At 36.4% G+C, this 25,643-nt stretch overlaps 1 long non-coding RNA gene across 3 annotated transcripts in view; it reads right to left on the minus strand.

Annotated features, from left to right (window-relative positions):
* Positions 1 to 12,951: 12,951 nt before the first annotated feature.
* Positions 12,952 to 25,643, minus strand: part of LOC103348116 (uncharacterized) — a 67,294-nt gene continuing 54,602 nt past the window's right edge. For all 3 annotated transcript variants that reach the window (XR_011389511.1, XR_011389512.1, XR_011389510.1), the window contains one exon: positions 12,952 to 23,037. This is a non-coding gene — a long non-coding RNA (uncharacterized lncRNA). The remainder of the gene's footprint in view (positions 23,038 to 25,643) is intronic.

Genomic DNA, 25,643 nt, shown 5'->3' on the forward strand with positions numbered 1-25,643 from the left:
CAATCACTTTATCTTCACATTTTGATACTGAAGTATTGTTGTATTGTTTTTTGGAGCATCATGTTGTTTTCCTTATTCTTGTTTTTTGAATTACTGCATTTATTTTTAAGGGTTTGTGGAGATTTTTTTTTTCTCTGATGACTTTTTTTTTTTGACAGGCAGAGTTAGACAGTGAGAAAGAGAGAGAGACAGAGGGAAAGGTCTTCCTTCCATTGGTTCACCCCCCAAATAGCCGCCATGGCCCACGTGCTATGCCAATCCGAAGCCAGGAGCCAGGTGCTTCCTCCTGGTCTCCCGTGTGGGTGTGGGGCCCAAGCACTTGGGCCATCCTCCACTGCCTTCCCGGGCCACAGCAGAGAGCTGGACTGGAAGAGGAGCAACCAGGACAGAACCGGCGCCCCAACTGGGACTAGAACCCGGAGTGTCAGTGCTGCAGGCAGATGATTAGCCTAGTGACTGGCAGCTCCGACCCCTCTGATTACTTTTAACTTTGAACTATGCCTCTATGGCTTAGTGGAGTGTCTGCTCTTTCAGAGAATACTCAGAGGTATATGCTGGGTATAACCATAGGACTCTGTTCAATGCTCAGGTGGTGGTGGTGGTGGTGTATCCAGGGAGATGTTAGTCCTGGTAGGTCTCTCTTTTTTTTAATCAGAGGGGAGGATTTGATCAGCTCTGTTGGCATAGTATAACCCTCACCTCCTCTCTTCCAAGGTGATCAACACACAGGTGCTATCCTCAATGGGTGCACTATTCATCCATGCTGCCACAAGAATCACCCGAAGGATCCATGCAGTCTTCATTGTGATCACAAGTACCAACACACTGACCCACCCAAGGAAAGCAGGGAACCCTGCGTGGGTGGAGCCTTCCACAGTGAGTGCCTAGAGACTCAGTTGCATCCTCTACCCTCCCATGCACCAACAGTGTTTCCACAGCCACAGCACACAAGGTTCCCACAGTCATGAGCACCAAATATCCACTCGGCCCTTCTGGTCTGTCCACAGAAAGGAGGAGATGCTCCCAGAGACAGCTGCCTGTGGGTGTTCCACCTAAGCAGTTGAGCCCCAGAGTCTGTGATATGTTGGGAGGCTGGGGGAACTCACATCCTAAAGTGATGTGATGCCTAGTCCCCTGTCAATTCTCCCAGCCAGACTCAAGTGTCTCCTCTTGCCTAAGTGCTTGGTGCATAGACATAGCTGGCACATATATCCAAAATGGCACCTACCTTTTCTTAAACAGTTGTTTTAAGTACCAGCTTTCTGAAAATTTACTGTGACAATTGCAGATTTTCTTCTTGTTTATTCTGTTTAGGGTATTATAGGCTGCTTGTATCAAAGAGTTAGTTTCAAGAAAGTGATTTTCTCTTCTGCAACTTATTTTTCTATTCACACTTCTATAAAATATCTAATCTTTTGGGACTCCTATAATTGTGTATTAAATTTCTTGATATTCTCTTATGTTCCACTTGTTTTGTTACTTGTCTATTTCTTCTAGAGAATTCCTATTGCAATATATTCAAATCCACTGATCTTTTATATATTCTATTTAGTCTAACCACTATTAATTCTAACAGTTATTTTCATTAGATATGACAATTTTATCTTTATAAATTTTATTTTTATATCTTCCGTTTCATGATTTTCATATCATCTACTTTATTGAACAAAAATGCCATACATATTTTCAAGCATCATTGTTTTACCTCTTTAAAGAATCACATTAAAGTATTCATTTTTAAAAGATTTTATTTATCTATTTGAAAGGTAGAGTTACAGGGAGAGGGAGAGAGAGAAGATAAGAGAAGGGGAGAGAGAGAAAGAGAAAGAAAGAGAAAGAGAAAGAGAAAGAAAGAGAAAGAGAATGAAAGAGAAAAAGAGAAAGAGAAAGAGAAAGGATGGGAAAGAGAAAGAGAACGAGAAAGAGAAAGAGAGAGATCTTCCATCTGCTTGTTCACTCCATAAATGGCCGATGTCCACAACTGGGCAAGGCTGAAGCCAGGAGCCAGGAGCCAGGAGATTCTTCCAGGTATGCCACATGAGTGCAGGGGCCCAAGGACTTGGCTTGTCTTCTGCTGCTTTGCTAGGAGCATTCGAAGGAAGCTGCATTGGAAGTGCAGCATCTGGGTCTTGAACTGGTACCCATCTGGGATTTGGCGCTATAGGTGACAGCTTCATCTGCTGCACCACAGCACTGGACAGATTCATCCTATTTATATGTTCTAACCTTAAATAATATAATAAATATTTTGGGCACAAGAGTGCTTATGATTCTTTTTCAATACAATCTAAATTTATTGATAAATATAGCAATAATGAACTTAAATATACATCTTAAAATATAATGGATAAATAAATAAATGTTAAAAACTCTAAATGAATCAGTGCAGTCTGCAACCAGAAATAAGGTCGTACAGGACTTGGGGAGAAAGGACAGATGACTAATTACAACAAATAAGTACTGTATTCCTTTTATGTTCTCAGATTTTCATCTGTTGAGCCAACCAAATGTAGATCAAAAATAAATTGTCTATATGGAACTAGTACAGACCTTTTCTTCTTGTAATTACTCCCTGAATTATATGATGATTTACATAACATTCACATTCTTAGGAATTATAAATTATCCAGATGATATTTAAAATATGTGTAAGTGTATAAATAATTTATATATAAATACTATGCCATTTTTTAATAAATATAAATATTGTACATCTAATAGGTTCCTGGTACCAATCTTCCTTGGATACTACAGTATGACTGTACTATATATGGATATCAAACTTTATAACAGGAAAGGTAGGAAATAAGTACAAAATTTTTAAAAGTATACACAGAATGTAACTCTCACCAAAGTCCTCTGTAACCAACAGTTGCTAAAGTGACAAAATAAGTACATTTTCATAGACAGGAACTGAGTGATTTTAAAATGTAAACTATTTCTCTCTTCACAATTTGTCTTGTATTTTATTGTATAGCCTTATTACAGTGACTAGAACTTCTAGTACTATGTCAAATTAGAATAGTGAGAGCTGGCATCTTTGTCTCAAGAGGAAATCACTTAGTCCTTTGTGTTTAGGTATAATATATAGCAATAAATTTCACTCTATTGCACATTTTTATCAGAAATTTGTTTTGAATTTTATCAGGTATGTTTTCTGCACCAATTCTTGCATGAATATAATTTTTTAGCCTATTGTTATAATGAACCACAGGGGTTGATTTGTGCATGTCCAGTCAACCTTGTATACCTGGAATAAATCCCAATGGATGGTGGTGTAAAGTTATTTTTGCATATTTTTAAATTCCATTTGCAAATATTTTTGTTGAAGATGTTTACATTTGTTTTTAAGAGAGTTGTTGATTTTTAGTTTCCTTTCTTTCACTGCATTTATTTGTCTTTGGCATTGGAAACCTCAGATAATGAGTTTGGAGTGTTTACTTCTCTTTTCTGAAATAATTTGTGAATATTTGGTATTAATTCTCCTTTGAATATTTGGTAGTTTACCAGTGTAACTATAATCTGATCTTGGTGCTCCCTTTTCTGAAATACATTGATCCTATATATTTGGTATGAGCCAATTCAGGTTATCTGTTTCTCCTTGTGTGTGACTTAGAATTTTCTGTCTTTCAAGAAATTGGTCCATTTCTTCTACATTTTCAAGTCTGTGGATATAGCCTCATTCATGGCTTTCCTATGTTATCCCTTTGCTATCATTGCAATAAATAGTGATTTATCTTTTATGTATAGTATCAGTAATTTGCATCTTCAATACTTTTTACTTTTTCATAATTATCTTGGCTAGGAACTTGTCAATTTACTTACCTTTTGATATAATATCATACTTATTTTTTCATTTCACTGATTTCTGGTCTTTCCTCTTTCTTCATGTCTGTTCCTTTTAAATTTCCCTTCATTTTCTTGTTTCCAAAGATTTTTGTTATTGATTTTAGATATTTTACTTAACCTAGTTTACATATGTCATAGTATAAACATCTCCTCTAAGTATTATTTTAGTTATATACCACAATACTTGTTTTTTTTTTTTTTCTATTTTGATCTAGTTCCAAACATTGTTCAAGGGCTAGTATTGTGGCATAGTAGGTAAAGTCACTGCCTGCAACAATGGCATCATATAAAGGCCATGTATTCCATACAGTTTATTGTTTCCACTGTTCCACATCCCTTCTAGCTCCCTGCCAATGGCCCATCTAAAGCACCAGCAGATGTCCCAAGTGCTTGGGCCCTGCCACCTGTGTGGAAGTTCTAGAGGAGTCTCCTGGCTCCTGGCTTTGGTCTCAGCACTGACCATTGGGATCATTTCAGAAGTTAATCAGCAGATGGAAGACCTCTCTCTCTAAATCTTCCTTTCAAATAAATAAATAAATCTTAAAAAAAAAAAAAAAAACACCACATTATTTGAAAGGGAGAGTTACATAGAACAGAGGCAGTGAACCATCCACTGGTTCACTCACCAAATGGCTGCGATGGCCAGAGTTTCTTTCGGGTTTCTCAGGAAGATACAGGGGCCCAAGGCCTTGAGACATCTGCTGCTGCTTTCCCAGGGCATTATAGAGAGCTGGATCAGAGGTGGAGCTGCTGGGACTCGAACCAGAACCCGTATGGATGCTGGCACTGCAGGCGGCATCTTTACCTGCTTCGCCATGGTATTGGCCCCGATAATGTGTTTTTATTAAAGCCCACAATGTGGCCTGTCTTGGTGAATGTTTCATGTGAGCTAGAGGAAAATATTTATTCTACTACTAAACTATGGTATGTCTTAAAGCGTGTATATATTTAGTTGATATTCTTTTAAAAAAATTGGTCTCCTCAACGAAATATTAACGAAGGAACAAATCTTAAGATTTCTAGCTACAGGAGTGTATTTCTCTTTTACTTCTCATAGATATTTTAGCTTCCCCCTCACTTTTTCCAAATACTCATTTCATGATTCTATGTAGAAGACTGCTGTCTTTTTTGGATAATTGACCACTTTACAATTCTAACATGTTCTTTATACCTGATACTTTCCTTTTTCTGAAATCTGCTTTGTCTGTAACTATTATATTCTGTCTTCATTTTATTAATATTGGAATGGAATGTCTTTCTTCACATATTTACTCTTAACCTTTCAGACCTTTAATTTGAAGTAAATTTAAGAGATGAAATGTAGTCATATCTTATCTAATTTCCTAGTTTGAAAAATTTTATAATGTATGTATTTGGACCATTCTCATAGAGGGTATTTACTGCCTTAATATCTACCAGTTTTGCAAGTATTTTCTGAAAACCGCACTTGTCTTTCATTGCTTTTTTTTTCCTTTGTTTGACCTTCTTCAGTTTTAATCAAGTACTTTGATTTCACTTTCTTCTATAGTCTTATAAAATACACTTCCTTTTCAGTTTTTTTGTAGCTGTTCTACACATGTCCATATATATTAATTACTATCCTAAATTCACCCCTAAATAACATTATAGCAATGTCTGTACTATGCAGGTTTATTAGAACAAAATAGCCCCAATTCCTGATTTCTAACCCTTAGCAGTGCTATCATACATTTCACTTACTCACTTGCTCTAACTACCCAATGCACTGTTACTATGATTTTAAATAGCTATTATATGTGATGAATAAGAACAAAATATTTTATTCTATATTAACTTATTCCTTTTTACCCTATGCATTTCTTTAAGAGGTATATTTCTTTTACCTGGCTGGTATTATTTCCTTATTGATAGACATTTGGATTTTCTAATCATTGTTTTTAAAATAAAAATAAGAAGTAACAGAGGAAGAGAGAGAGAAAGAAGAGAGATTTTCCAATGCTGGTTGACTCCCCAAATGGCAACAATATTCAAGGGGCTAGACATGGCAAAAGCCAGGGATCAGGAGCTTCATCCAGGACTCACACGTGGGTAGCATGGAGGACCAAAGTATTGGCCATCATCTACTGACTTCCCAGGCACATTAGCCAGAAGCTGGATCTGAGGTGCTGAGCCAGCATGTGACCTGGCATTCTGATATGGGATGCCAGCATTGCAGGACATGGCTTAACCTTCTGTGCCATACCACAAACCCCATGCTATCTTTAGTTATTTGAAAATCTGTAGAATATTTTAAAGAAAAAAATGAAATATAGAAAAATATAGGCATGCCACTTTTTTTTGACTAAAATCATCTCAGTGCTCTCTTGTTCATAGAATAAACACCACTTTATTTCCAATGTTTTAAGAACATTTGTTTGTTTGTTTTTCCAGCCTTGTCTTAAAATCTTCTTCTCTTCTTTCATCACAACCAACTCTTTTTGCCATTTTTTTCCAACTCACATTTTCAATATGTGCATATGTGTGCTGTTGTATCTACCTAAAAATAACTCACCCATTCACTTTTTTGCTGCTTGTATTCCTTCAACATTTTTGTATATGTTATTAATATAACCTGCATTTGACCTTTCTAAATTAGAACAGATTCCTTTTTATAAGCAAATATAACAGTCAATTCTTCCATTTTAAAGTGCATATGAGAATTACAAATTACTTAATTTGTTATTTAATTATGTCTCTGTTCTTTTGGACATTTCAATTTATTATCCCTAATGACTATCTTAGTATCTAGAACAAAAGGTGCACCAAATGAATCTTCCTGGAATGAAATAATTACATAATATTTAGCAAGAATCCTATGTCTATCTTAACACAGTGGATCATGTCAGTGATAAGCTAAAGCTTAAAATCAGTTGTCTTTATTTCTATTCTCATCATATAGGCTCTGGCTTACCTTTTCATAAATATAGACAATATTTTTGTTTCATATTTTCTTCAGTGAAGGGGTCTAGTGCTTTTCTTTATGTACAATTTTGTTTTAAATTTATTTACCAAAAGTACTTCAATGTGTTTTATGACTTTTGACAATTGTGGAAATGCATGAGACCATATAGATGGTTAAATGTAAACTGTTTTGAACATTTCTGTGACTATATGTCACAGTATAGTTTATTTTATGAATAAGTTAATAGCTTCTGTTAAGACCTGTAAATTTTACTTACCTGCACACACAATTGTGCAACAAATCATTTAAATTTTCTAGGGGAGGTTGATAAAATGTTATACCATTGTTGCACAGAGAAAAGAAAACATTAGAAGGAGAGATGTGTGCCAGTATGGCCTGACACCATCAAGCCATCTACTAGGGGAGATGATCCAGGTGAGACCAAGATATGCTTAGTTAACACTGATGTGTTTATGCCATCTGCTCACTTGGGCTTCTTTTTCCTCTGAGGCACAAGAGAGTAATGCAAAGTCACACAAGATCACCCTTGGAAAAGTCATTTAAGGAAAAACTTAGCTGTGCAATATTTATTATTTGCAGCTACATATTCTTTTTAGCCATCTGAGCTTTAAAATACTGTACTTTCAGTATTTAACCAGGAAAGGATCATCAATTCTCATAAATAATAAAATGACAAATAAAATTTACACATCATTTATTATATACACATGTTGTGAAATATATGTGTATGAAAATGGGTATCATATACATGTATGTGTATATATGGAGAGAGAATACAAAAAAGCTAAAAATCAGCACTATTTTAACTTTGTTGTACTTTATAAGTTTCAGAATAAAACACACAAGTCTTCAATTCTGTACTTCTTACATCCTGACAATGTGTTTAATATTTTAACTTTCTAAAAATATTATTTTTCTATTTCTATATTGTTAGCTCTCAAATGCCAACTTCTCCCATAATCTTAGGTTTCCGTTTTTCTGTTACTAGCAACACTTTTGTACTAAATTTTAACATCCTAAAGATTTATTTTCTATGGACTGTTAGTAAAATCTATTCTCAATTCATGTTTGTTTTATTCTGTTTAAAAACTTCTGATTGTTGATAAGAGAAATATTTAGTAATGAGGAAAGTAGCTTCTCCCCTTTAGAAGTTAAACTAGTAAAATTCTCACAAAATAATTATAAAATGTCAGTGAATAAAAACAGGGAAATTTTCTGCAAGTTGTTTTCTTTTAATCTCCAAATACCAACAAAAAAAGAAAACGTTTAGCATAATCTTTGACAGGAAGACTCTTGAATATAATTAATATATATGTAATTATGTATATATATATAACTATTATAATTAATAGTAAATTTTGGTAAACTAAACCACATAAAATTCTATACCTTTTTTATAAAGTCTACATATGTAAAACAATGAGAATCAAAGACTCATAAGTCACAACAGTTGTGCATGAATGACATTTCTTAATTATCAATTTTCTATTAAGAGAGAGTGTTCTATTTTGCAGTACCTAAGTTATCCTTTTTGTTTCTCTAAGGCCTAGATAACAGTTCATAAAAATAGTACACACTCCTTAGCTTTTATTCCATATTTACTGAGAATGACTGATCCCTTCCTTAGTTTACTAAATGTGTTCGTGACTAAAAATGTAAGATGTTAACAGTGAAACAATTAGAACAATGTGACAATTATCATCTCATAAATAATTTGAATTTTTAAAAAATCATAGACAAAGTATTTTTCCACTATTCAACTCATGGTGACACAAATCTGTTCGTTCCAACTTGATGGGTTTTGTGATATATACTTTCAGTGCTAAAATGAGCATTGTCCCACGCAAGTAGGAAGATGGTTGGTCATTGTTGGCGCGTACCTGCGTCTTAAGAGAGAAATTTCCCATGTGCGGGAATTTTAGAACCCTAGTGCAACATAAATTCTACACCATGATATTTTGAAATGGATAGCCCAAATCCAGGAAAATCAGTGTTTTCCTTTTAACAATGAATTATAGGTCTCAATTTTAAAAAACAGCCTCTCATTCCCTGAAGCTCTACAATGTTTTCCATTACCCAGGAAATATTTCTTTCATTAGTAGTCACTGATTTGTTACTTTTGTTTGAGTCACTTATTATCATGAGAATGGGTACACATATCTTTAAAAAGAATATGTCTTGATAACAGTTATCAGAGTGAGGATAAGCTCATATTAATTTGATCTCATTTTTACCTCAAATACCAAAGGCAAACAAGAATTAAAATATCTGTCTTCTTTACTGTCTTACTCATTTGGAATTCCATGAACATGGTAGCTTAAACACGTGTGTGTTTACTACAGTTCCACAGGCTGAAAATCTTAGATCACGGTTCTCGAAAGTCTTGTTTCTAGACATTCCACTGTTTTACAGGTTCCAATGTTCTCCATGTACCTGTACGTGTCAGAGACAGAGAGGAAAGCAGGGGAAAAAAGGAGGAGCCCGGGAGAGATGACATCAGTCGCTGTTGCCATCATCACATTGAGAGTTATGATTTCAATATTAATTTTCAGGATATAAAAATATTCAGTCCCTAGAACTATCACAAGTATCTCCTCTTTTTAATATTATTATTGAAAATACTTAGAATTTTTAAAGCTGTATTTTACCTATATAATTCATAGACTAGTTCTCTTATCATTTGCCTCTAAACTTGTCTCAACTGTATTTTGTTCACCCTTTTGATCTAAGAATAGATAGCCTTTTTAAAATTTATTTTATTTGGCAAACAGAGTTAGAGAGATTGACAGAGAGATCTTCCATGTGCTGGTTCACTCCTCAGCTGACTGTAAAGGCTAGTGCTGGGTCAGCTAAAGTCTGAGGCTTCTTCCTAGTCCCCAACACGTGTGCAGGGTCCCAAGCATAATAGTAGGGAGCTGCATAGGAATTGCAGCGGCTGGAACTCTTCTGGCTCTCAATTCCTCTTCCCGTATGGGATACTGGCATCTCAGGAAGTGTCTTTAGCCATTATGCCACATCGCCACTCCCAGAATACATAGCGTTCTAATGGATCTGTCCTTCTAACACATGTCTCAACAGATTCATTACATAAAATAACCTGTATTCTTCTTCCTGGTAAAGAGGCAGTTGCTATCAATGGAAGAATGGATACATACACAATGAAATACTATTCAGCCTCAAAAATGGAGGAAACCATCGTTTGTAATAGCATGGGTGACCCTGGAAGACATTATGTTAAATGAGATAAGCCAGGCACAAAAAAAGACATGGTCCCACTTACAAGTGAAATCTAAAATGATTGAACTCACAGAAATGCCAGGGAATGGGGTGGAAGTTATGGAGGGCAATTGGGATATGTTGGTCAAATGGTAAAGAAACTTTCAGGTAGGAGACATAAGCTCAAAACATCTACTTGACAGTATGGTGGCTACTGTTAATAACAATGCGTTATTATTCTTCAGTGTTGACAAGAGTAGATTTTAAGTGTTCTAACCCTCTAAGTATAAATATGGAATGTATGTTAATTAGTTTGACTTAGTCAAGCCAGATTGCATATATATTTCAAAAAAAGCTGAACATAATATGTACAATTTTTACTTGTTTTAGATTAAAAACTCTTAAAAAGGCATTTGTTCCTGTTTTCCAAATACCCTGTGATCCATGTTAATTTGCTAAATGCCCCAAATGCAGTTGATTACATCTCATGAGGAAGAACAACAACAAAAAAGACTTCTGAAATCACCCTCATGGACATATTCATAATCAATGTTTAACCAGGTATTTGGGCATCCTTTGGTCCAGTAAAATTGACAGACAAGATTGTTTATTATAGAACCTAAGGGAATGTTGTCCTGCATAAGTTCACACACACATAAATGCGTTTGCAAAGGAGGACTAAAGAGAACATGTGGAAATGTCAGAGTGCTATTAATAAGAACTTCATAAGCCAAAGAAAAGCATTAATCCAAAGCTTGAAAGACAAAATTCTAAATATACAGAAACAGCACTTAACAACATCATGGTAAAATATACTACAAAAACTCATAAAACTTGCAGAAGAAGGAAGGCAAAGCAAAACTAAGACTTTTTGATTTTAGCAATTGGTCCTAACTGGACAGTACAGAGAGGATCAGCATTGTAACAGGATGGGTTAAGCACCCACCAGTGACACTGGTGTCCCAGTTTCTATGCTTTCCATACATTAAAAAAAAAACTTTATAAAAATGCAATTCATTGTATTCAAAGTACATATTAGATGGCATTATAAACCTTTTGTATATTTAATATCAACACAAACATTTCCATTTTACCCTCTATTGGGCAAGGACAATAAGAAACAAGAAAAGGCAGAGAAAGGATTATATTGGTACATATCTGTGAGAATGTAATATTAAATAGAATATTAATAGAATTCAGCAAATGTGTGAAAATTGGATATTTGAGATGCCTATGGGCATTTCTTTTGTATGAGCCATCATGAAATAAAAGGCATTCATTTTGATGACTCAATACTTTCAGCTTGATCAGAAACGAGAGTGTTTATGAATTCAAAGTGTATTTAACTAGAAAAATTATTGAGGTTGAAATCAGCAGATGACAGCAAGAAATGAGAAAGTTTTCTCATTAGACCATGAAATGAAATAAATTCAAATTGAACATCTAAAGAATTCAAACCATAAAGAGTAATTATTTGATAAACTATTCTCAAGTTTGTTCATGAGCATATTGTGTTTTTCCAGTTTACTGAGCACTTTTTTATGTGAGTGTATATGAATATTCACATTCATATACTCCACATGAAAAATTTTCTTGCTTAAATGGAATTTTTAAAAAGTACACTGCCCAAATAGTTACTTATCATTCAGTCAGAAGTATGCACTTATTGAAGGCAGATATGTTTCACAGTTTAATATGCTTGTATAAAATGTATTTGTAACCTGTGAAATTTATAGAATCAATAATTGAATAATTATGCTCATTAAATGCTGCAATTACGAAAAGCATACATTTACAATTAAGTTGATCCCTGCCAGACAAATGGTGATGTTCTAATTAATACCTTGGGCTCACATTTTCATGCTATAAACCAATTCCAGATTTCAGTCATATTAGTTTGCTGCAGATACATGCCAACTATAGTGGAGAATTTCCATAAAATATTAAGAAATATTATTCACTTTCAAGAACTTCAGAATCAAAAAATGGAAGTGTTCTCAAATTATTATACGATGGGTAAGACATAATACATATAATAATGTATGGGGTTAGAATAAATGAGAAGGAGTTCAGAAAATCTATGATTTATTCAACAAAGATTTACTTAGAACGTGGTACACAGAACATAATTGTGTTAAGTGCTAAAGGAATGAAAGCATAAATTCAAGGCTGGCGCCGTGGCTCACTAGGCTAATCCTCCACCTTGCGGTGCCGGCACACTGGATTCTGTCCCGGTTGCCCCTCTCCCAGGCCAGCTCTCTGCTGTGGCCCGGGAAGGCAGTGGAGGATGGCCCAAGTGCTTGGGCCCTGCACCCCATGGGAGACCAGGAGAAGCACCTGACTCCTGCCATCGGATCAGCGTGGTGCGCCGGCCGCAGCGCGCCGGCCGCGGCGGCCATTGGAGGGTGAACCAACGGCAAAGGAAGAACTTTCTCTCTTTCTCTCTCTCTCACTGTCCACTCTGCCTGTCAAAAAAAAAAAAAAAAAAAAAAAAAAAAAAAAAAAAAAAAAAAGCATAAATAAAAGACCATGATGACATGAAAAAACAAAATCATTGCCTGATCTTCAAGTATTTTATGTTATGCTAGGAGACCAGTCAAGGATGGAAATACAACATAAGATAAACTATAGTAGAGGTTATGGGATGTATAATAGTTCTGATATTTCATACCTGATAGATACTGTAAATTCTTAAGAATTAGGAAAACAAGCATAGACAGACCAAAAAAATCAGTTTTGTCCTTTGGCAGCTTTCATAGTGAATATCAGGTCCTAATATAATTTCTTGATGTACTTCACTCTTTGATAAAAGAAGATTATTAGGATAATTTTATAAAACACATAATTAAATATTTTATAACTATAAAATACTATATTATACAAAAGAATTTCAAAAATTCATGAAAGACAGAATTAAGAGCTAAGTACATGTTGGTGCAAAAAAGTTTTTAAATCCATTACACAGTTTATCATAATTCACTTTTCCATTAATTTTTTAAAACCTCCTCCTACTACATTATACCACAATATATAATAGCACATGCATTAAGCATTCCTTTAGAATATTTCAAATTAGATTTACTAAAGGATGTTTTATTGTGTATGATATTTCAAGTTGTACACCACAGGAGCTAAATTATTATCAGAATTTCTGGTGATGATATTGAAGCACTAGTTAGAATTGAAGCTCCCCAGCTCACTTGATGTGCATGCTAGGTTGAAAACTGCTGTTTAATGTTTAACTGGTGCTGTAAGACTTTATTTGGTCACAGAGGATGAATAAGACGTTAATAGCTGCTGATATCATTCTTACCTTTCCTTCTACATTGTCAGTATACTTTACATCCATTATTAAGTTTTCAATTCATCTTGCTTTAAATCTTTTTTTTTCTTTAAAGTTACTGAAATATCTTGCCTAAGGGATCATCCTGCTTACTTTTTTGAACTTTAAAAATGTAGTAACATTAAAAATTAACTCACGTTTATAGTACAAAGAATTTCTCATCTCCAAACACAGTCTAAGTCAAATGACTTCAAGTGAGGTTGCTAAGGTTGTGATGTTAGATCTTGAGGTCAAGAAATGTAACATTTGTCTATGCACACAATGTCCAATGTCCAGTACACAGCAGATGTTTATACCAAATATCCCCTGAACATCCGCACCTCAGCAGTAAGCAACTATTGGCCATTTTCCAAATGATGTTTTGCCTTAATTTGGAAGGAGAAAATATGAATTTAAATTGTTACTTGAAGTGCATAACATAGGCAGATTATTTCCTGCCTAACATAAATCTGGCAGTTTTTGAACATTAGAGAAAATAAATGCTTCATAGAGCTTTCAAAAATCATATCTATCATTAGAAACATTTCATGCTTGCTCCTTAGTTGTACTTCCTTCAGGAAGTAAAGCAAGCTCATTTTTCAGTACGCACAAAAGATAAAATCTAGTAATTTGAGGTCAGTACTATCACTTTGTGTTTTAAAAACGGAAAAAGGAAAGTCACTTTTTCCACAAGCAAGTGGTATCTGTGTCACATCTCCAAAGCTTATTTAAGATGAATGATTTTGTTTCTATTTCAGTGGATTTAAGGATAGTTCCAGTAGAAGAGCCAAGAAACCAAAGAGCTTATACATTCGGGAGCCCTCTTCCATCCCATCACGACTAGGGAACTATTTGAGGTATACTGAAAAACATTTATTTTTAAGATTTATTTATTTATTTGAAAGTGACAGGGAGAAGTAGACACACAGGAAGAGGGAAATCTCCCATCTGCTGGTTCACTTCCCAAATGAAAGCCCGAAAAAGCAAGGGCTGGACCAAGCTGAATCCCAGACCCACATGCTGCATCTGGCTCACTTGCATGGGTGGCAGGACGCTAAGAATTTGAGGCATGGTCCACTGCCTCCCATGGGCATAGAAGGTAGCTATATCAAAACAGCTGGATAGCCAATACTAAAACCAGGCACTTCCATATGGGATACAGGTATTCCAAGTGGCAGCTTAACTTGCTGCTCCATAATGTTGACACCATGGAAAACCTTGATTTTTAAAGAGAGCCTGTCTCTTTGGAGTTTCCAATCTGTTAAGCATTATCCTACAAACATAATCATTTAACAAGCACCAAATACTCATTATCTTTGAAATTTTGGGGGGAGAGGGGGCTGGTATTGTGATGTAACAGGTTAAGCCATCCACCTGTGACACTAGCATCCCAATTTGTGTCCCAGCTGCTCCACTTCCAATCGAGCTCCCTGCTAATGTGCCTGGGAAGCAGCAGAGGATGGCTCAAGTACTGGGTCCCTGCCACCCATGTGGGAGACCTGGATGAAATTTTTGGCTTCTGGCTTCAGCCTGGCCTAACCCTGGCTATTGTAGCCATTTGGAACCTGAACCAACAAATGGAAAATCGTTATATCTACTTCTTTTTCTGTAACTCTGCCTTTCAAAAAAACACATTTTTTAAAAAATTGAATTTGTCCAGTAATCAACACATGAAAAGTTATTTAAGATTTCTGTTTACACATTTATTTTCCCATATGTTAAAAGTAAATATAATTAAGAAGAGAACAGGACGGGCATAATTAAGCTAATTAGCAGGATTGGAAGATTTCATACTCAAAGGAAAATTATTCTTTTAAATAGTCCACTAGTTAAATTCTTATTACTATTAATAATCTCCTAATTATAGAGTGATTTGAGAGCATACCATGTGCTTTACATAGTTTAAGTCATGTACATAAACTATATTGAGAGAATATTCCTCATTTTAGTTTAAGACACCAAATCTTGAGACCCACTTGGCTGAACGGCTTCTGGAATGGAATATGCCCGATGATTGCCACCAGTCTGTGAGGTAGCAAACGTTACACTTTGTTTCAAAAGGGTCCAGGAGTGGGCAATTGGCCTAATAGCTAAACCATGGATTAAGACTCAGGTTAGATGCCAGTTCTGACTCCTAACTGCAGCTTCCCGCTAATGCGGACCCTGGGAAGCAGCAGTAATGACTCGTGGAGTTGGGTTTCTGCTGCTCCTGTATTAGGTGTGCATGGAGTTCCTGCCTCCAGGTTTTGCCCTTAGCCATTGTGGGCATGTAGGAAATAAACTAGCAAGTGGGAAATGAGTGTGTGTGTCTTTCTGTGTCTCCCAGGCAGATTTTCTTTAAAGGAATTGTAAATTATTATGTGAGACACTATGTTTTCCTGCCAGGCTCACATACTAATCTTACTTAATGAAGTACCTATGGACATCAGCTCTGCTAACTGATGACCTACGTTCAAATTCTAGCTCCCACTCGTGCAAGGACCTTACATGTGCACTTACCTAATACCTGAGTGCTCAGTGTTACCATTCGCAACATGAGAAAAGCTAAGCCTACATCCTGGCATGGTGGGAGGAACAAAGGAGGAAATTCCTAGGAAGGACTGAAAAGATGCACAGTGTATACTTGATCATAATATTGTTGTTACTATTAGGAATTTTTTTTTATATGGATGGAGTCTTTAATGATCAATTTTATGTGTCCACTTGACAGGGACAGCCAGATAGCTGGTAGAGCTTAATTCTTCGGTATATATGTGAGGGTATATTGGGAAGAGAATACCCTTTGAAAAGGGGACTAAATAAGAAAGACCTCCCCACACACACAATGTAGATGTTCAGGGCCTCTATAGAGCAAAAGGCAAAATAAAGACAATTCTCTTTCTCTGCTGGAGCTGTGACACTCCTCTGCTCTTGCTATAGGACATCAGGACTCCAAGATATTAAGTCTACACACTCTGGAAATTATAACAGAGTCCTCTGTCACCCCACATCTTAGGCCTTTGGACTGAAATGGAATTGTACCAATCACAATTTGAAAAAATGTATCATGGAAATTCTCAATTCCATAACTGGGTGAACCAATTCCCATAAAAATCTGTCATCTATCTTTCTCCTATCATTTGTTTCCCTGAAGAAGGCTGATTGATACAAAGGTCCTAGATAAGAAGCATTATGGATTCTTAAGAAGAATGAAAGAAAAATAATAACTAATTTAAGGCTTAATGTATAGCTATTAAGACTTACTATATTAACTACCAATAGTACATATTAACAAAGCAATTTTAATATTAAAACGTGTACATGGTTAATAGGTACAAAATTGTATGTATTACCTAGAATCTGAATGAGTGCTAGAAATAAAAGGCAATGATTTCCTTAGATTCACTGGGGAGGGTACTAAATGTTTCTATTCATTAGTGTGTTTATGTGTATATATACATGTATGTACATTTGTACACAAACATGTGAAAAATTACATGGATCAGTTTAATGAAATAGCCTAGAACTTACAGTGCCTTATTATCCATGTTTAGAGCAATTTCTCATGAGAAGATAAAGATTTTAAAAACATGTATACTTTCCTCAAAAGCATATAAAACAGGTTTTTCCTTAAGTATAATTCTCACCTAAAATGTTATATATTTTTAGTTACAGCCACAAATATTGCAAAAAAACAGAATATCTCAGGTAATGTATTTTTTTTAACCAACCAAAAATCCAGACGTCACTTTTGGGGTGGCAAGAGCAGATTACACTGAAGAGGAGATAACCTAATTGATTAATGTCCAATATTTTAATACCTTTAAAACAATTGCTACAATGTTATTTTAAAACACTTTCAATTCCTTACAGAGTGTGAAACCCAGTTTAGACATTGCATTTTCAAATATATTTTTATAAGTAGTCTTCTCTTTCCTCAACATTTATCAATACACATGGCAAGTAATATACACAGTATCATAAAGTTATGACAATATTCTAATTTTCATAACCTGTTTTTGTTCTAAGCTATTTTCTCCATGTTTATTATATTTGTTACCCTATTATTTTTCCCAAAAGTGATTAAATGCTTAAAGCAACGTGTCTTGGGGCAAAGAAGAACTAGCTAAAGATGTTGCATTCCATCTGTTTTCCATGGACAATTGGACATTCTCATTAACTTATACAAGCTTTATAGACACTAGAGGCTAGAATGTATTTTTCTTGCTTGAACTGAATTTTCCTGTCAAGTAGAAAAGCCAAGAGAAAGGGACCAATTTAAGAATTAGGCTATATGGTTAGAGTCTCAGCTTAGTCATACTGAAAACCAGAAGGAATGATAGAACCCCTTGAGATCCTAGAGGGTCTCATCCACTACGGTGAGATATAGCAAACACAAACAAGAAAACTGCAAGTCAAAGCAGGAAGTGTTTATGACAGGTATATTGAATATTGTCTGACACTGATTTTTTCCTCCGCATCTTCCAGAGTCATAATTCTCCAAAACATGGGCCAGTGGATCAGCAAAAAATGCAGCATAGCAGTCTTTTTTTTTTTTTTTATTCTAGATTTAAAACATTGGCTTACAACCAAGAGAAGGGCACTTTGAGTGCACAGACAAGTTGCCACTGGGTGGTAAGAAACATGGCACTCAAAGGCAAAGCTTAAATTAGGAAGATCTGAATTATGGTTTAAAAAGAAGGTCTCTTCATGCAACACAGGGGTTGCAACTTTTATAAAATTATGAATTTGGCAAGTAAATGGAAATCCCTCAATTTCAATTCACCTTCGAAAACAGCAAAGTGTCCAGGATAGTCTTATGGTAGGTGATATCTCCAAATTTATTTTAAATTCAAAGGTCTTATTCTCTGTACAATTATCATAAATTGACTTTTATAATAGTAGACTGAAACCAAGTCGGTTCTCAGCCTATCTCATATTCCTTGGATATAAGTGAATGTGTTTATAGTCTTTGGCAAAATGGCTGTTTATCAAATTCAATACTGCATCCTGGGAAAATAAATTCCTTAGACATGCCTATCCCTTGACCCAGAGTTTAGCTTGAATCCTAAAGTTTGTTTATAGAGGGCTTGTATTATGATAACTTTGGCTATCAATAATTCTAAGGTCTTTCTTAAAATTAGTCACATAAGATAAAGACCAATGACTATTTCAATTCCTGAAGGTCTAAAGTAACCTCACCCTTAAAAAGAATAAAAATGACATAAGCTTTACTGCTTGCCAACAATCCCAACTCTACACAAGTTTCTGTATAAAAAGCCCTTTAATTCAAGCTGAAGAAATTTAACATTTAAGAAGTTGTGTTTTAACTTTAATTCCTTTGAATTTTATCTTGTAAGGACTTAATTTTAGTGACTTAGTTTATTCTTAATAAAATATAAACAAGTTCGAATAAATACCTTCCTATTATACATTTACTAAGTATATTTGTACAGAACTCCAATTTCATTTCAGAACATCTGGTGTGCTTTAATAGACAATGTAGATGTAGGTAAATTTGAAAGAAAAAGATTAGACACTGTATTTTTTAGTTGAACTCTTAAAAAAAAGTTTCCAAAATGTGTTCAAAGATTTATTTACTTATGTTACAGAGAAGGAAGAGAAAGAGAAATATCTTCCATTAGCTGTTTCACTCACCAAGTGTCCACAACAGCCAAGGCTGACCCAGGCCAAGCCAAGAGCTTCATCCAGGTCTCTCATGTGAGTGGCTGAGGGCCAAGTACTTGGGCCATCTTCTCTTGCCCTCCTAGTCCACTAGCAAAGAACTGGATCAGAAGTGGAGCAGCTGGGACACAAGCCTGCATATTTCAATAGCAGTGATTGCTCTGGAGAGATGGTACAAGAATCTCATGAAATGATTATTGGGCTTTCCTGACTGGCTAGCAACCTCTTAAGGATAGAAAAGCTTTTGGGGGGCCAGCACTGTGGCATAGTGGGTAAAGCCGCCACCTGCAGTACTGCCATCCCATATGGGCGCCGGTTTGAGTCCAGAGTGTTCTACTTCATATCTAGCTCTCTACTTTGGCCTGGGAAAGCAGTGGAAGATGGCCCAAGTCCTTGGGCCCCTGCATCCATGTTGAGGACCCAGAGGGAGCTCCTGGCTTTGGATTGGCTCAGCTCCGGCCATTGCAGCTGACTGGGGAGTGAACCAGCAGATGGAAGACCTCTCTCTTCCTCTCTGCCTCTGTGTAACTCTGACTTTCAAATAAATAAATAAATCTTTAAAAAAAAAAGGCTTTTGGTTGACCATAGACAATATGTTTACATGAAAGTATTCAAAATAGAAAACATGATTCCCCAAGTTATTTTTCTTTTAATTCCTCAAAGTTTTCCCTATACTAAGTTATGAATTATAGTTTTTGGTAAACATGGGAGAAAGAACATGCCATATTCCTTCAACTTATTCCATGGATCTTCTCACATGCAGAAACATTCTACATATGATTATTTTTTCTATTAACTTGTACTAGTCAACCTGTGTTCCAGCTGCCCTCTGATTGCCCATACTGTTGGAGTGCCTCTACTCCGGATTGCTGTAGTAAAAGATCCACCAATGTAGCTGTGTTTTGTAGAAAAACTTGTTCATATTAGCTTCTTTAAAGCGGGTCCCTATTTTGCCTACAATATCTGCCTCAATGCTGGACTCAGAAAGTATTATTAAAATGAAAACTAACTTCATTGGAAATATCTTAAGTTTAAGATATTCCTAAAATTCAGAATACCATATGTGGATGATATTTGCAACATACATATATGTGAAATATGTGAGGATATCAGCAAAGATTAATAACATTGTAACAAAAATATTATTTGTTTAAAAATAGACTCCTTGGGGCCAGCATTTTGTTAGGGTATTTGTATTTGCTTATGGTGCTGGCATCTCATGTCAGAGTGCTGATTCAAGTCCCAGTTACTTTGCTTATGATTTAGCTTCCTCCTAATGTATATGGGATGGTTTAGGATGATGATCCATGTAGTAGGACCCCTGCCGCTCACATGGAAGACCTGCACTGGGTTGCTGGCTCCTGGCTTCAGTGTGACCCAGCCTTGGTGATTTGGGCCAATTAGGAAGTGAATCATTGGATGGAAGCTAGTGCTGGTGATCTCTCTCTCTCACTATAGCTATGCCTTCAAATAAATAAATCCTTAAAAATAAAAGTTAAAACAGCACTGAAATCACATGACAAAAATTTTACCTAAATCATTTTACCCTATTATGTCACCTTTAGTAATAAGTCTATTTTTACTGATGCATAAACCTAGGGGAAGATGATATTCTGTACATTTTGTGGTTTTTAAAAGGATATGTTTATTTATTTGAAAGTCAGAGTTAGAGAGAGAGAGAGAGAGAGGGAAAGATTTTCCATCTACTGGTTCACTTTCCAGATAGCCACAACAGCAACATCTGGGACAGGCCACAGAGAGGTGCTTCTTTCAAGTCTCCCACATAGGTAACAGGGACCAAGCACCTGGGCCATCTTCTACCACTTTTCCTAGGCTATTAGCAGGGAACTGGATTGAAAGTGGAGCAGTCAGGACACCAACTAGCACCCATATGGATGCTGGTGTTGCAGGCAGCAGCTTTACCTGCTATCCCACAACACTGGTCCCAATATTTCTGGGTGATAAGAAATCAAAAGCACTTATTTATCCCCTCCTTGCAGATGTTATGTAACAAATGTTTCTTGCAATCAATTTTTCATCCTATCAACATTCCTGAAAATAAAATATGTCTGAAAAGGCATAAAAGATTGAGAAAATAAGATGAAACTTCATAAATTGTTGATATTTCATTGCTTTAAATGTAAATCTCTTATTTGATATTTAACATTTTCCTTTCTGTGACTACTGAATGAATCAAAGGGACACAGATTATCTGTTGGTTGCATTTTACATGGAGGGGTCCTTGATACACCTTATGTATCTGTTAAATTATATGAAAGACTTCATTTTTGGTTAGAATATGATTTAATTGAGAACAGAAATGTAATCTCAAAGATCTTTATCCATGGAAGAGAAATGCATGCTTTTAATCCAGATATACCTTAGGCTAAACCTTGGGTTATAGTAAGCAAATGATTTAATACAGTTCAACATAGATTAGAAATGTATTAAATTTTTGTGGTATTGGGCTTTACTCATAAAGTTGTTATCCTCTAAATATGTCTCTTAATATAAATAAACTTCTTTGCATTTTATGCCTACAAAACACTCACCAAATGGCTTACAAAGATGAATAAAATACTATTTGGCCTGCAACTATCAATGTCTATAATGGTTAAATAATTATCGTTGTTGTAATAGCTGCAATTATAAATAATTACAATAAATAAATGCAAGGTAATACTGAATATATGGCTAGTAAATAAAAATTTAAAAATTTTCAAGTGCGGATACTAAATAATCTTAGAACCACACATATTGTTATACTGAAAAATGTTGGGGTCAAACATACACTGTTGTATTTACTTAATTATGTTCTTCAATTTTTATTTATCTGTTTTCATTTTATTTGAATGATGGAGACACAGACAGCCTACATAGAGAGACCTCATAAGTACTCTTTCATCTCCTACCTCCGTCCTAGATGCCTTCAAAAGCCAGGACTGGATCAGGACAAAGCCCAGATCCCAGTGAGTCTCACACATGGGTACCAAATACCCAAGTATTTTAACCATCATCTGGTGCCACCCAGGGTGCATATTAACAAAAAGCTGGATCCAAAGCAGAGTAGTTAGGAATCAGCACTCTGATATGGGATGAGCGTATTTAGTGTGGCATCCTAACCACTGCTCAGACACTTACATTTGTAACTAGTTGAAATACTACTGGAACAGACATTAAAAACTAAAATAGGGACCAGCATTATGGCATAGCAGGATAATCTGCTGCCTGTGATGTTTGCATCCTATATAAGGGCCAGTTTGAGTCTTTGTTGGTCCACTTTTGAACCAGCCCCCTGCTAATGCACCTGGGAAAGCAGCAGAAAATGGCCCAAGTTCTTGGGTCCCTACTATCCACTGAGGAGGCCTGGATAGAGTTCCTGGATTCACCCTGGCCTAACCCAGCTATTGTGGCCATTTGAGGAGTGAACCAGCAGATAGAGGATCTCTCTCATAGTGTCTTCCCCCTCTCTCTGTTACTCTCTTTCAAATAAATAGATAAATTAAAAAAAATATATAGCTACTTTTTCCAATGTGTTGTTCCTGGAAGATAAGATTACAAATGAAGTAAAACAGTGTCTATGACAATTCATTTCAGGGAAGTCTTCTAGCTAGGCTAAACAATTGACCATGACCATCCTAAAATCAGTCCTTCCCCAGCCATTACCTCATCACTGATTAAAAATAACAAAGTAGAGCACATAAATTTCTGCAACCATCTTTACCTAATTTACTTACCTTGAGATGTGGCAAAAAAAGAAAAAAAATCATGGTTTAAAGACTTTATTCAGCTGATGTGCATAAGAGAGCAGGTATAGTTCAAATAACTGAGCTAAAGTATTCCACAGTTTGACAGACTGAGGACAGGCATATGTGTCTTCTGGTTTAGCTGAGGTAACCGTTTCCTTCATTCTCCAACTGCTGCAAAACCTGTTTTTGAGATAGCTGAAAATCGTTCTGGGCTGTCATGACTATTGCTAGGGGATGCTGCAGTTTTATCCAGATGTCTTTCAGAACAATTCTGTTGAAAATGGGTCTTTATAAGCCTTGCAATGTTTGTAATTTCAGAGGAAGCATGCATATAAAAAAAGATGGGGAGAAAAAATTAGACAAGCAAATTATAAGGAGATAAAGTTTGTAGAACAGAAGTCAGACTGTTTCTGATCTTTTTGCTGACACTACTACTATTCTGTCAAGGTAGTGTCCTGCCTTTCTATAACAAGACTAATAAACTTAGCTTTGCCTGATCAATACATTTTTCCAATGTTCCTTAGAGAGCTGACTTTTGACAAAGCACAATTTTGGAAAGAGAAAGAATAGAAAAAGATGTCCAACAGTTGGGAAAAGAGGTCATATATATATAGTATTCAGGTTATGAAAATGGAAGAAGTTGAAGATAAAAGTTGTGGCAGGAGTAGCTATCCACTGGGGTAGTGGGGAACATGGCATGGCATAGGCTCACTTTTTAAATATAGTCAGATAACTCTAGCAAAAACTCAATGGTCTTAAGAAGTCACTAAAGATTCAAATTAGAATGTGGGGGATGGCGAGAGACCTTAGGACTTGAAGACCATCCCTGAAGGAAATTTCTCAGGTTTTCTTTTTGTCTGCCGCACATTCTGCACGAGGCACTCAAGGAGCCTAAAAAGCTAGATGCACCAACAAATGCAGGCAAAACTGCAAAATAACATTTTAAGTAAAAGTAATTCTCTTCTGTATAGACAGTGGCCATAGTAAAATTACTTGACTTTCCTGCTGCAATGGTGGAAGCAGAATTTGAAAAACCAAATCATCTGCAATCCCCCATCTTTTGTCAGCAGTAGACTTCAAGTGTCTGCAGCAGAGGCTTCAGTGGAACCCAGACACTTTCACGGTGAACCAGGACATCTCTCACAACCGCCAGCAAGTGCTGACTGATGGGTTTATAAGAATGGCCATTCCACACCTGCAGAAAGCAGTAAATTCCATTGTTCACACTACCTAGCACTAGAAGGATGATCAGTGCCTCAGCCTTTCTGGGAGCCCTCTGCCTCCCAGAAGGTGCATCAGCAGGAAGCCAGCTGAGCCAGGACTCAAATTCCTACACACCTATATGGGATGCAAACATCCCAAGCAATGTCTTAACTGCTGAGCCAAACGTCTTGCTCTTAGAGTCCCCTCCACACACACACCTTTTTTTAATAAACCATTAAGGAAAACTCTCCAACCAGAGGGGAAATATTGAAAGAAGAGTTGATTCATCACAAAAGAAAGAAGAACTTTAGGATTGGTAACCTTAGATTGCTGGATTTAATACATTTACTCTCTCTCATGAGTTGTTTTTTTTTTTTTAAGATTTATTTGTTTTTACTTGAAAAGCAGAGGCAGAGAGAGAAAGTCTTCCATCCACCGGATCACTCCCAGATGCCTGCCATGACTGGAGCTGCACCAATCTGAAGCCAGGAGTTTCTTCCAGGTCTCCCATGTGGGTGCAAGGGCCCAAGGACTTGGGCCATCTTCCACTACTTTCCCAGGCCATAGCAGAGCACTGGATCAGAAGTGGAGCAGCCAGGTCTCGAACCATCACCCACATAGGATTCTGGCACTGCAGGCGGTGGCTTTACCTGCTACAGCACAGCACTGGCCCCTCTCATGAGTTTCTTCAACTGTACATGATGACTGAAGAAAAACTTGTAACAATACCTGTTGTGTTGCACAACAAATGTACATGAAATATTTCAGACATACATGTAAAAAGTAAAGACCCAAAATGGACATAAAATTAAATCTCAATAATTCAATGTGGTAAAAACTATCAGCAAGTATTGACAGCTATGTACATATATTTGTATTTATATGCTGTGAGAGAGGCAGAGACAGACAGACCTGGGGCACTTACTAAGAAAATTACTGAAGACTTTACTCAAAAGAGGTATAAATAGGGGCTGGCACTGTGGCATAGTAGGCTAAGCCTCCATCTGAGGTGCCAACATTCTATACAGATTCTGGTTTTTGTACTGGCTGCTCCTCTTCAGATCCAGCTCTCTGCTATGGCCTGGGAAAGCAGTAGAAGATGGCCCAATATGTGTGCCCTTGCACCTTCTGGGAGGACCCGAAAGAAGCTCCTGGCTCCTGGTTTCTGATCAGCCCAGCTCCAGCTGTTGCAGGTATTTGGGGAGCGCACCAATGGATGTAAGACCTTTCTATCTCTCTCTCTCTCTCTACCTCTCAAATAAATAAAATCTTAAAAAAAAGAAGTATAAATAAAACAATATTTTAAAAAACTCAAATGAAGGCGTGTGTCATGGCTCAATAGGCTAATCCTCCGCCTTGTGGTGCCAGCACCCCAAGTTCTAGTCCCGGTAAGGGCGCTGGATTCTGTCCCAGTTGCCCCTCTTCCAAGCCAGCTCTCTGCTGTGGCCCAGGAAGGCAGTGGAGGATGGCCCAAGTGCTCGGTCCCTGCACCTGCATGGGAGACCAGGATAAGCACCTGGCTCCTGGCTTCGGATCAGCGCGGTGCGCCGGCCACAGTGCGCCGGCCTCAGCGGCCATTGGGGGGTGAACCAAAGGCAAAGGAAGACCTTTCTCTCTGTCTCTGTCTCTCTCACTGTCCACTCTGCCTGTCAAAAAAACAAAACAAAACAAACAAACAAACAAACAAAAAAAAACCTCA

Source organism: Oryctolagus cuniculus, chromosome 6 (genome assembly GCF_964237555.1).
Source record: "Oryctolagus cuniculus chromosome 6, mOryCun1.1, whole genome shotgun sequence".
Taxonomy (NCBI): domain Eukaryota; kingdom Metazoa; phylum Chordata; class Mammalia; order Lagomorpha; family Leporidae; genus Oryctolagus; species Oryctolagus cuniculus.